Raw genomic sequence first — 13,372 nt, forward strand, 5'->3', positions numbered from 1 at the left:
CGGAGCAACTGAACGACAACCACAAAGGCCACGAAACGCCAACACTGGGAGGTAAGAGAGGCCTTCAGTCAACACCCTGGCGGGTCAGAGGGCAGAGTGTCTGCCTGCAGTGCAGAGACCTCACTTCCATCCCCGGGTCGGGAAGGTCCCCTGGAGAAGGAAATGGCAACCCACCCCAGTATTCTTGCCTGGAAAATCCCATGGACAGAGGAGCCTGGCAGGCTACAATCCAGGGGGTCGCAAAGAGTTGGACACAACTGAGCAACTTCACTTCACTTAATCAATGACCTCAGTTTCTCCCTGAAGAAACTAGAAAAAAGTGAGAAAACTGAAACTAAGCAAGCAGGAAAAATCAGAGCAGAAGCCATGAAATAACAAAAACGAAGAAAATCCAGTGAAACCCCAAGTTAAAAGTTAGTTGTTTCAAATCAGCAAAATCACTAAAACTCTAGCCAGACTGATCATTTAAAAAAAAAAAAAAGGCACTAATTACCAACATACAGGAACAAGAGGAGAGATATTACCACAATCTTACCATTGTTTAATAATAATAATGAGATACCATGAACTTTGTTCATAAATAAATTTAACATCTTGGGTGAAATAACGAATCCCTTCAAACACACAAAACACAAACTCTACTCAAGAAGAAATAGATAACTTGAATATAAGTATGAAATGCACTTAAAATCTAGTCAACAGTCTTTTCATAAGGGAAGTCCAGGCCTAGATGGCTTTACAGACGAATTCCACCCCATATAGAGGTAAGAAATAAGAACAATTCTCCAGCTCACAAAATATTTTCAAGAGGGTGAAAGAAACAATGAATTGCTTTTGGCCATTCAAAAAAATAAATAAATTCAGAGATAGAAACAAGGGGGAAAAGACACTGTGGGGGGGTGGGAGGAAAAAAGACCAATTCTACACAGTTCTTCTCCCCACATGAAGAGAGAACACTCCCCGGAACAGGCTACCAGAAAGCATTACTCTGACACCAAAAGCGAAAACACCATAGGAAAACTATAGGCATTATTCCTCACGAACTTAGATGCGAAAGTTCTTAGCAAAATTTTGGCAAATTAAGTTCGACAATATACCCCCAAAAAAGGTAATAATACAACATGGCCAAGTCAGGTGTATCCAGAAACACAAACTGGGTTTAACATTTGAAAAAAATCAATCAATATAATTTACCATATTGAGATGAAAGAAGAAAAAAGCGTGATTATCTCAAGAGGTATAGAAAAAGCACTGGACAAATTTCGGCATGCATTCATGGTAGAATAATTAGCATTAATACTAGAAGGAAAATTCCTCGGCCTAATGAAGGACATCCCTGGAAACCTGGCGGCGTCACCGTGGCAGGGCTGCATGGCGTCGCCCTGCTCGTTCCACTCACTCGCAGACTCCGGTGCGCTGCGGTCCACGGGGTCTCAGTCAGACTTGTGGTTGCCAAGTGGGGTGGCAGGGAGGAGGGAAGGCTTGGGAATTTGGGGTTAGCAGAGGCAAATTATTATATACAGGATGGATAAACACCCAGGTCCTACTGGAATAGCACAGGGAACTCTATTTAGTAACCAGTGATAAATCATAATGTGAAAGAATATTAAAAAGAATATAACTAAATCACTTGGCTGTATGGCAATAATTAACATTTGTCAATCAACTATTTCAATAAAACATATTTTTAAAAAAAAAAAAAAAAGAAGAAATACAAGTCCTTACAAAGACTGGAGTGCAAATGTCTTCTCAGTAGCTCTAAACGGGAAACCCGAAGGCCCGCCACCAGGTGACTGAATAAACAGCCTGTGGTCCATCCACCCAGCGGAACACAAGTCGGCAACAAAAAGGACGGCCCATGGACACACGCAACCCCCTGGACGCACCTCCGAGAAACACCGTGGGGCGCCAGACAGGGGCATGCACGTGGGATCCACTGACAAGGGGACCCCGTGAAGAGCAGATCCGTGTCTGCCGACGGGCCTAAGTGGGGACGGGCGGCAGGAGGGGGCCTCGGGCCAGAGGACAGCTCTGGGGGGACGGCCTCACAGTGTCTGCCACGCGCTTTTAACACGGCCATCGAGCAGGTGCCAATCACGCTGCGTTAAAGCTGGCTTTGGCTGAAGTGAGCAGTCAATAGGCCAGAGGCTACTGCATAAAGGTCCCCCAGCCGCCACTGCAAGCCCAAGCCTCTCTGTCTGTCTGTCCGTCTCCCTTGCATTTCAGGCGCAATAGACCCAGAAGTACTCCAAAAAGACTCCTAATCCAGGTCCCTGGCTCCCAACTGAGGCACTTGTGGGAGGCACTGAGGCCTTCCCTCTTACTTCCCCAGCACCCCACCCCGCCAGGAAGGGGAGGCCACTTGCTGACCGGGTCCCTCTGGCCCTCGAGGCCATCAGTCCTGGACTGAGAACCCTCACACCCACGGCCCCAGGTACCTGAGTCACCACAGCACTGAGCTGTATGCTGAGGTCCGGAGAGGGTGGGGACCCTGAGCAAGCTGGGGGTGTGTCTGGACTCCTTCCCACCACCTAGAGTCTCTCTGGTGAGGTCCAGGAGGGTTCACAGCCCAGTTCTGGGCCCTTGCAGAGTCACTGACCACAGCAAGCCTACTCCGAACTAGAAAGAGCTGGAACCTTGCAGCCCCAGGCCTGCCGCCCCTCACTGTGACCCTCTGAAGACGGGGCACCAGCTGCCTCCAGTTGCTCATTTACACAGAGACCACTGACGGAGCTTAGGGAGGACTCTCCCAGCAGCAGAAATCCTCGCAGGCTCCCAGGACGAGAAGACCTCTTCCCAACATCCCAGAGCCACTAAGTAGTCTAAGAGATGTCCTCATCTAGAGGAAGATCACCTTGAACCTGAAATGAAGACAGAGCCGTTGAGCAGAAGTGGGGGGACCCCAACAGAGGGAGTCAAGGCCCACTCTCCAGGACCCCGAACACAGTGAGGCCACCAGCGTTCTGGGGCCAAGTTCAGGCTTTTGCAGCCAGGCCCAGGGACCTTGAGGGGTTGGTGATGCTGAGAAATGAGTGCACACGGACCCAGCCTGGTCCCCAGCATCAAGGACCTCAGCTCCCATCCCCGACCCTCCTGGCTGGGCTCAGAGAATGGTCTGGGAGAAGACACAAGCCCAGCTCAAGAAACTGAAGATGAAATAAAGATGCCATTCCCTCCCAGCCCCACCAAACTGTGTTCCGAACACAAATTAACCTCAGCTCTGTCGTGCTCGGAAACTGACCAGGCCGCCACAGGCCAGCAGGGCGGGGGAAGGCCGCCCTCTCAGCACACACTTCACATTTTGTTCCCATCCAGCTTCCCGCGCTGACAGGGTCTGGATTAACCGTGCAGATGGAACGCGGCCCCGAGGGGGTCTCGCTCCCTGCCGGCTGGAGCTCTGGGCTGAGCGTGCTTGTGTGCACGTGTGCGTGCAGACACATGGATGTGCCTGAGTGTGCACACCACATGAGTGTGTCCACACACACAAGCCTCCACGTGCATGTCCCCCGTGTGTGTGTACGCGCGCATCCCTGGGTACGCCTGCCTCTCTGGCAGCATTTGGCTGGACAAGACACGCCTTTACCAAGCCGGGAAATGGGCATCACCACCTCGCGGCCACCCCAGCTTGGGTGCCAGGCAGCCGGTGGAACTTTTCTCAGCCCAGCGGGCTTGGGTCAACCTGGAAACGCAAAGGCGAGACCCCTGCCGTGAGCTTTGGGCTGGGGGCGGTCTCCGTCTCACAGTCACCAGCCGAGGGGAAGCGGAAGTGTGACGGTTTGAAGCCTGGACTCGCCTTCCGGGGCGGCGCAGTGGGACTGGCGCCCACAGACCCGTGTGTGTGAGGAGGGGCTCGTCGCCCCCAAGTCCCCATGACCCTCAGATGCCTGGGCTTCCTCGGTGGCTCAGGTGGTAGAGAATCTGCCTGCAATGCGGGAGACCCAGGTTCGATCCCTGGGTGGGGAAGATCCCCTGAAGAGGAAATGGCAACCCACTCCAGGATTCTTGCCTGGAGAATCCCATGGACAGAGGAGCCTGGCGGGCTATAGCCCGTGGGGTCACAAAGAGTTGGACACGACTGAGCGATAGCACTTGGGTGCTTGGAGGGCTTCTCTCAGCCCCCTCTGCACTCATGGGTGTCATCAAGGCCTCCTGAGCCCAGCTGGGGAGGGAGGAGGGCCCCCAGGGGCCCAGAAGGAGGTAACGGGCAGCCCACTGGAAATGGAGGAGGCCTTGCTCAGGAGGGTCTCCCGCTGGGTTATGGGAGGGGGCTGCCAGCAGCCCCCAGGCCCAGGGGCCCCCACAGCTACCTCCTTCTACCTAACCCACCCAGTGTGCCCGACCACCGCGTAACTGAGAGGCAGAAAATGCAGAAAGAGAAGTCGCCTCCTCCTGCTCCCAGGCCTGTTTAGTGAGTCGGGGCCAGGGTGGGGGCGGCCAAGGGGCATGGTGGCAGCCCGCGACCCCGCAGGGCTGTGCCAGCCCTTTCTGCCCTCCCGTGAAGCTATACAATGACACACTTCAATGGGCGCACGGCCGGGGCCCCTGGCTCCCATTCTCCATGACCTGCGGAGGCAGAGAGCGCGATTATAGCCCATCTGAATGCAGGCTCCTGGGCAATTATTCTGGCACCTGCGAGCCCCCAGCCCCCACCCAGAGAGCGGCGACTCCCTCGGCCCACTCGTCCGGGGGGTGACAGCTGGCGGACCCCACCACGCCGCACCCCACGGCCACGAGGCCCCACCGGGCTCATCCTATTATCCCTGACGACGGCCCTGGGCAGCCCTCCGTGAGCCCCCACGTGGAGCGCCGGTGCCAGCCCCCGCCAGCCCCCGGCGGCACGGCTGCCTGTTCAGCCTGATCCCGTCATGTTATGTCAGCTGTTACCCCTAGCTTAAAACAAGGCCCTCCAGCTGGCCAGGGTCAGACGTGAAAACAAGCCCTAACAAAACCCGGCCCTCCAGCTACCCCGAGCGGAGACCCCACTGAATGTGCCACTTAATGACGCGCTCCTTTGCAGCCCCCGGGCCCAGCATAAAGGAAACACCTGTCCCACGGACGGCACACTCTAATCCCGCTAAATCCCCGATGGAGGGGCTGCGGGCCGCAGCAGGCGCCCCCGCCCCAGTGTCTGACTTTTGTCCTGGGCCCTGCGTTTTGGCGGGACAGAAAACACGGAGCAGACCCCCCCCAGCAGGACCCACGCCATGGGGGGCAGAGTGTGGAGACTCTCTTCCTGGGGCCGGCTGATGGGGGGCCTGGGTGCCAGGGAAGACCCCCTGCCTGCACAGTCGGTGCCTTCCAGGAGGGCCAGAGGGGCCCCTGGCTCGACACGGGAGGCCAAGCCAAGCTCCCATCTGTCCAGACCCAGGGCCCCCACTCGGCCCCACCCACCTGCACCCCTGCCTGGAGCTGAGTCACCATGGCCTCCGAAAAGGGAGGAGAACGGGAGGGTGCGGTGGGGGGAGCTGGGGAGCGAGGCCACCGACACCTGGCGGCTAGGAGAGGAAGCTCTGCTGCTGTTCAGCTGCTCTGTCGTGTCTGACTCTGTGACCCCGTGGACCACAGCACACCAGGCCTCCCTGCCTCACCATCTCCCGGAGCTTGCTCAGACTCATGTCCATGAAGTCGATGATGCCATCCAGCCATCCCATCCTCTGTCGCCCCCTTCTCCTCTGGCCCTCAATCTCTCCCAGCATCGGGGTCTTTCCTAAGAAAGCCCCAGGAGCCACGCAAACACGCACACAGGCACCGCAGGTGTCAGGAGCGGCTGTGGGGCCTGCTGCGAGCCCTGCCCGACTCCTGCCCGACTCCTGCCCAAGGGAGGCGCCGGGCCAGCTGCTTGCACCAGCAGGGCGACTGTTTCTCCCTCCAGGGGCCCCGGGGGCCATGGGCCCGGTGGGACAGGCTTCCTCACTGGGAGGGCCTTGGGCAGACGGGGTGCCCTCAGGGGCTCTCAGTGGACTCCCGGCAAAGACACCCCAGAAGGCAGCTGAGAGGCCGGCACCCACCTCCCACCTCGCCTCACAGAGCTTTACAGCCTGAAAACAGGAAACATCAGGGAAAGAAACAGAGCCAGACCCGGACCCGGCCGGTTCTCACAGCCGGCAGAGCCCCGGGGCCTCCACGCGGCCATCACAGGCGCCCCCCTGGACCGCAGAGCACCCTCCGCCCGGCGGGAGCCGCAGGCCCCCAACTCCAATTTCCTCCCGGAGGAAACGCTGGGGGCCCGGGGCCCACATGGGGCCTTGGGGGAGGAGATCGGAGGAGGCGCCCGCTTCCCATGGGATCTGGGCTGCAGGTGGACGCGGCCAGGCCCCCACCCCGGCCCTCCGCCCCCAGGTGGGGCCCTGTCCTCCCGCGCACAAGACTGCCTGGCCAGCCCAGGGCGCGACCCAGCCTGGGCCACTTGCACGGGATCGGGTTACGTGGTTTTCGGGAAAGTTTCGAACACGTTGCAGTTCCCTCCACCTCCTGCCCAGGCGCCCCCCCCGCCCCCCCCCCCCCCCCCCGCCCCTGGTTCAAACTGATTTGATGGACAGGACAGTCTCGGCCCGCGACAGAGCGTGGGCTTCACAGAGGGCGCCTTTGTTAGTGCGCGCGAGGCGCCCCAGGACCCCTCCACCCACAGGGCCCCGCGCCCCGCGGAAGGCTCCGGTTACAGCTGAGGGTTCCCGTTTTCACGGCTCCGGGCCGAGGGCAGACCCCGCAGGAAGGAATGTCAGCTGTCCCCTCAGGAGCAGCTGCCTCCAGGCCAGGAACGCGGCCAGGAGCCCCAGGGCCAGGGACCCCTGGTGGGCGGGCGTGATGGCCCAGGGGTGGGACGCAGAGCCAGCACCCCGGGCCTCACGGGGGCCCTGCGCCCTCGAGCCCTTGGCCGCCTCCCTCGCAGACATCCTCAGGGCGGGGGTCCTTCCCACTTACAGGGCAAGGGTGGCGGCGCTGGCCCCTCAGAGCCTAGGAGGGAGACCCCGCAGGCAGAGCTGGGACCCCGTCAGGCCAAAGAGGCCACAAGCCCGCGGCGAGCACGCACAGAGGGGGGAACGCCACAGACACAAGGAGGGGCGAAGGCACAGAAGTGCCCGGAGAGGCTGGAGGAAGTGAGGGGGCCATCCCGGGGGCGGGGACGCAGGGCCCCTTGTTCAAGGGACGGGGCAGGCGGCTTGGGCCCACATCCACAGAATCATGGGTCGGGGGGCTCCTGTTCTCAGGGGTCCCCACTGGGTGGCCAAGGGGCTCTGGAGAATTAGCCAAGACCCCCTGAGGGCAGCAGCTTCAAATTCTGCCTGGTGGCCCCGAAGCCTCTGTTCATGGGCTCTCAAGGGGACACTGGGGGCACCCAGACATGGGGGGGTTTGGGGGCCGCCTGAGCCTCACCCACCCCTCCGGGCACGTGAGAGACAAACCCAGCAGTCTGCCCCGCCCCCAGCCACGCACTGTCCAGGGCGGGCCCCCGGCTCATTTCTGCCCAAGGGGCAGCAGGGAGCCCCCACACCCGCCTGAGCCCCCTCACCCGGGGGCCAGGGTTCCTGCTCACTGCCTTCCTGGGGGCGGCTCGCAGCGGGGCCTCAGGAGGGGTGGGCCCTCTGCAGCCCGGAGCCACGACGCCCCCGTACCCCGAGCTGTAGGGTCAGACCCCACGGTCAGGCCTCCGGGGCACCTGAGCCACCACCGGTGCCCACGGCAGAACCAGGAGCTAGCACAGAAACATCCAGAAGGCACACTGGCTGTGGGGAGCTGCCCCTACCTCCCAGTGTTTCTACCCCAGACCCAGGAGGCTCTGCTCCGCCCATGGAGCGGCCCAGAGTCCCCGTGCCACAGCGCGCCGAGCGGGACGCCTGAGCCAGGCAGCAACTCAACCCTGGCCTGGCAGGGCGCTCGTGTGCACACAGAAGGGTGCCCCACAGCCTTCTGGCTCCTGGGGGGCAGGGGGAGGGTCAGGCCCTCCCACACTCTGGCACTGGCCCCGTCTTACACAGGCCCCAGGGAGGACCCTGGGCACAGAAATAGAGCCCGTGACCCTGCCACAGAGTGGGTGCAATAGAAACCTTGCTGAACAGACGCAGGTGAGGACGCCCCCACACCAGGATGGAGCGCGTAGGCTGGCTACATCCTGAGGAAGAACACAGAGAAGGCCCCAGCAGCCAGGAACAGTCCCCACCAGGCAGTGCCCGTGTGCTGGGGACAGAGGCCCAGGGGCTCAGGGCCCCGCAGTGGGGACACGTCTCCCCAGGGTACATGGGGGCCAGAGGACAAAGCCAGCAGTGTTGCTGGGTGAGCAGGAAGGTGCCCCGGAAGCGGATGTACAGGAGTGGGGCTTTGCTGGATGTGTAGGAGTTCACCAAGCAGAGAGGGGAAAGCTGAGAGAACAGCCCCCCAGGCAGGCAACAGCCCAGGGGCAGACACAACCTTGGGGTCTGTTCACAGAGAACCTGGGCCAGCCACGGGGAGCTCAGCCTTGGGCAGACGCGACCCAGGCTCTGTGAGCTTCACCTTGTCCATGCAGAGGCTCACAGCGTGGCTAGCAGGGGCCACAGGCCCGGACTCGGCGCCATTGCCTTGATCGGCACGTGAAGGGTGTAGGGAGCAGGGCCGGGAACGGGCGGGCCTGCAGAGGCCGGAGCGAGCAGGGTGTGCGCTGGAGCCGAGGGTCAGGAGACAGAGCCCAGGCCTCATTCCAGAGAAACGCGGGGCCCACCGAGGGGCCAGGGGACGTGTCGGGGGGAGGGTACCCGTGGGGCCTGGATTCGCAGCTAGGAAACTGAGGCCTGGAGGGCGGGACGCTCTCGCCTGTGCTGGGGGAGCCAGGGCCCCAGGGTGGGTGATCCAGCTGGAGGGAGGGCTGGGTCACTGCGGAGGGGCCCCCGGGAGCCCGGGCCAGGGAGGAAGCCTCGGCGATGACCTCATCCGCTAGGCCTCCGGGCTGCGGCTCACGGGGTTTTCAACCGCAGGCATCGAAGGACAATCCCTGGTATGCTCCCACCAGAAGCTCAGGATACGCGGGGTCTGTGCTTTGCTTTTGAGGGCCTCTCTCTTTGTGTGGGATTTGAAAAAGGAAAGAAAAAAAAAACACCCTGCGATTTCGGAGACAAAAACCAGCCCCTCACCTGGGCCCAGCCAGGGTTTCTTCCCCTAGGGAGCAGGGAGGGGGTGTGTTTGCCACAGCAGCAGGCCGGCGGGGGGATGGGGGCGGGGGGGCACACAGGAGAGCCGCCCAGAGCTGGAGCCCGGCCACAGGCGTGTGTGCACGCCGAAACACGGGCACAGAGCGTGCATGCGGCCATGTGCACAAGCAGACACACAGGCGCGCTACACGCTTGCACACAGACACGTGTACACACACACACACACACACCCACACACACACACACACCCCCCTTCCTCTGAATTCAGGAACCGTGTCGGGAGCCCTGTTCCCCGGAAGCCACAAGCAGGGCTCAGATCTCAAACAAGCCGCCCGCAGCCCCGGGACAGACCCCGTGGCAGCGATGAGACCCCACCCCAAGTGGCTTTTTCAGCCCCCCCAGATCTCCCTGGTTCAGCAAAACACTTAATCCCTTGGAGGCCGCCCGAGGCTCCCTTGCCCGGAGCTGAGACAGCAGCTCTCCGGCCCCATAAAAACCAGCACATGAAAAGGAAGGAAGACATATGGGCTCTGTGGGAAAACACAGCTTCGAAGGACTGTTTTCCACCATTTAAGCTCCGAGCTGCTCTTGGGGCCCCTCCTAGGCTCCGGGCTGCGGTCTGGCTCGGAGCTCTGGGTCCCGGCCAGCGGCAGCCTCGAACCACGGGCAACAGCGCCACCTGGTGTCCTGCAGCCCCAGCCTGCGCGGCCGACCTCGGGGCCTGCGACCACCGCCTCTGCAGCCCCTGCCCACACCCACTCCCTCCGTCACGCCCTGCCTGGGGTCATGCCTGTCCCCAGCCCGCAGACCACAGCCTCTCCAGGGAGCCCCGGCCACCGCCTCCACCCAGAGCCCCGGGACCCCGGGCCTGTCTTGCCCACTGCCAGCTGCAGGGGGTGGTCCCGGCCTGCCCCTGGAGGCCCCCCAACCCACCTACCTCCTCCTCCCACCCTCAGGGCACCCCCTCTTCCAGGAAGCCCTCAGCATCCCTGCAGACACCCTGTCCGCCCCCCGGTCCCCCTTCACCTCTTACCTCCTTCATGCCCCAACCCCTGACATAATTCATATCACAATTCATATCTTTCCTGGAGCCTGGGCCCCCGCGGCTGCATTCCTCCCGGTGACACTGATACCCCACCGCCCGCCCCATGGCCATGACTCCAAAGCTGGCTGCACATGGTCAGCTCAAACCCACCACAAAGACCTGTTTCCACAGGCCAGTGAGTTACGAAATCTTTGGGAACTCGGTACAGGCCATCAAAAGGTTGCATCTGAGGCCATCCTCCCCCAGGCCTTTGTTCCGCAGATGGGGAAGCCAAGGCCCAGGACCCCACGGCAGCTCCGGGAGCCCCACGGAGCCCCCCGTGGGCTCCTGGACTCAAAGCAGAGTGTCCAAACCCAGAAGCACCGTTGTGGGCCTGTGGCGGGTGCTGTCCATGGGCCCCTGCTCTGGGCGGGGTGGCGGCAGAGGAAGGAGACAGAGTCTGGGGCTCCCCGCTTCAGCCTGCAGACCCCTGTGCCCAGCCACTGGGGGGAGAGCAGGGCTCACTAAGGAGGGGGAGCCCCAGCAGATGGTGGTCGTGGGGGGCGCCAGCGGTGACGGCCGAGTCGAAGCCTGACGGGCAGGCGGGAAGGCAGTCTCGCGACAGGTCAAGGGGTCAGTCAGCCCGCAGGAGCATGTGCCAGGGCCCCGAGGCAGCGGGAGGGCCCAGGGTCAGGGGTCAGCAAACTGCACGGGAGCAGAGGGAACCAGGGGTGGCGGGAAGAGAGAGGAAGTGCACAGTACTGGGGGCCCAAGAGGCCCAGCAGATCCGAAAGCCCACCAGAGCTTCCAGAATGATCAGAGCTTGGTTTTGGCAAACCCCCACCCCCACCCCACCCCCCGCCCCCAAGCCAACAGCTGCGGTGTGGAGAGGGCGCCTCGGGGGGCACAAGTGTGGCAGAGAGAACGGGGAGGTGTGGAACAGGCGATGCACCCGCAGCAGGGGCCCTCTGCTGGGAGGTGGGGGCTGCTCGCTGGCACACCCCCCCCCCAGAGTCCCAGCTCCAGCTGAGCCCCGATCCTCAGCAGGGGTGGTTTAGCTGCTCAATCGTGTCTGACTCTGTGTGGCCTACCAGGCTCCTCTCTCCATGTGATTCTCCAGGCATGAATACCGGAGTAGGTAGCTTTTCCCTCCTCCAGGGGCGCTTCCCAACCCAGGAATCGAACCCGGGTCTCACGCATCTCAGGCAGATTCTTTGCCAACTGAGCCACGGAGGAAGCCTCAGGGAGGAGACCGCAGTTCCGAGCACAGCCACCAGGAGGCGCGCGGACCTCAGCGATGCCTGGACTGTGCGCGGTCAGTTCCTCCAGGAGGCGGGGAGCCGGGGACGGTCCCGGGGCCCCTTTGCCACCACGTTCAGCTCTGGGCCTCCTCGCATCATGAAAACCCAAGGACTCCAGTGTGACTGTGAACAGCAGTGTCAGGGGGGAGCTCCCAGACAGGCCAAAGGGAGAGAGGAGGCCGGGCCCGAGGCCGCCAGGGCCTGTCCCCGACCCCGGAGCTGTCCTGGGGTGACCCACACCCTCGATGGTCTGCTTTCCAGCCCCAGAGCCAGGCCTGGGATGCGCTGACATCAGCGGTGATTCAGGAGCCAAAATCCCGTGTGGGCTGCACCTGGGGGCCCTGCCTGAGCCTCAGGAGGGTGGGGCCAAGTGGCCTGCAAACCAGGACCCCACGGTGCCACAGGGCCCAGGCTGGGTGGCGGAGGTCGGGGGGGGTTCCGGGGGCCCCTACCCTGATGGGACTCAATGTTGTGGGGGCCTCTTGGTGAACCTTCCAGCAGAGGGGGCGCCGATCCAGTCACTCAGGGGCCTCGTGGGCTGAGCTATGACCCCCCCAGATCCCTATTTTGGGATCCTGACCTCAGAATCTCAGATGCAGCTGTGTTTGGAGACGGGTCTTTAAAGAGGTGATTATGGTAAAATGAGGTCCCTAGGGTGGGTCCTCGTCCCACAGGACTGGTGTCTTCACAAGGAGAGGACGTCACGACACAGATACACGCAGAATGACGATACACAGGAGAGGACACCGTCCCAGTGGAGTCCTGCCCTCTCCCGGGGCTTGAAGGCCACCCCCAACCCAGAACGCGCAGCAGTCTGCCCAGGCCAGCGCGTTCCCTCAGGAGACGTGGAGAGCCCCCTCGCCCCGCCCCGTAAAGCCCGAGCGACCGAGGGATGCCAGTCTCCACACCCAACCAAGGCACCAGACCAGACCCAGCAGCAGCGACTCCAGACAGACGACTCCAGAGGGTCGGAGGACAAACCCCCGCAAACAGTAACGGAACAGAGGAACTCAGAGGCTGCACAGGCAACAAGAGCAGCCGCCTTCCTGGACACCAAAAAACCTCCCAGAAACAGTGGGAGAGGTTCCATTGCCGATGGCAACAAACGACTGTTAGCATATTGATGATAACAACAACAGCTGTCTAAAATCCACATCCCCAAACCATGAAACCCTTCTGATAAACACACGCCCTGCCCGTGGACAGACCGACCCCACGCCAGAGAGATGCTGGCCTCCCCAAATTCACTCATCAGACACCAACGGGCGTTTTCTGGGAGCCCAACAAGCTGATCGTAAAGGTCACTGGGGAAAAGAGACAAGCAAGAATCGCCAGGGGACCCCTGAGAGAGAAGAGGGGCCCCGACAGTAACCGCACGGTAAAGCGGAGCGTCATGGAGATGCAGACGCAGCTGTGGACAGAACAGGAGGCCGCAGAGCAGAGCCCTGGATGTCTGGGTCCCCAGCTGCGTGGGGGAAAAAGACACATTCTGGAGTAAGTGGTGCTGGGGCGGGGGGCCAGACAGAGGGACAGGGTGAGAGCAGACTGGATCCCTCCACCAGGAAGTGCCCGACAAACCCAACAATTCAAAGTCACAAGATCCACCCAGACAGCTCTAACCTAAGAAGGGGAAACTCCGTGAGCACGAATGCAGAGGCGATGGGTGACCGGTGGAGCCGACTGCGTGAAGTATGACAGGCGCTGCCTCGAGGCGCGTCACGAGGACTCGGGGACCCCAGCTCACAGCCATCGGCTGGCGAGGGCAGGGGTACCCTGGGCTGAGGCTGGAGGCAGGGGCAGGGATGCCCGCAGACCTCTGTGCCAGCAGGCCGAGCAGACCGCAACCCCAGCACCTGGTGCCCACATCCTCTTGTCCTTCCTTCCCTCCCAGCTCAGCCTACTCCTCCCAGAAGCCCTCCCAGACC

At 61.6% G+C, this 13,372-nt stretch overlaps 1 protein-coding gene across 1 annotated transcript in view; it reads right to left on the bottom strand.

Annotated features, from left to right (window-relative positions):
* Positions 1 to 13,372, bottom strand: part of KCNQ1 (potassium voltage-gated channel subfamily Q member 1) — a 375,829-nt gene that overhangs the window by 305,120 nt on the left and 57,337 nt on the right. The gene's annotated exons all lie outside the window — the stretch shown is intronic.

Source organism: Oryx dammah, unplaced genomic scaffold (genome assembly GCF_014754425.2).
Source record: "Oryx dammah isolate SB20612 unplaced genomic scaffold, SCBI_Odam_1.1 HiC_scaffold_15, whole genome shotgun sequence".
Taxonomy (NCBI): domain Eukaryota; kingdom Metazoa; phylum Chordata; class Mammalia; order Artiodactyla; family Bovidae; genus Oryx; species Oryx dammah.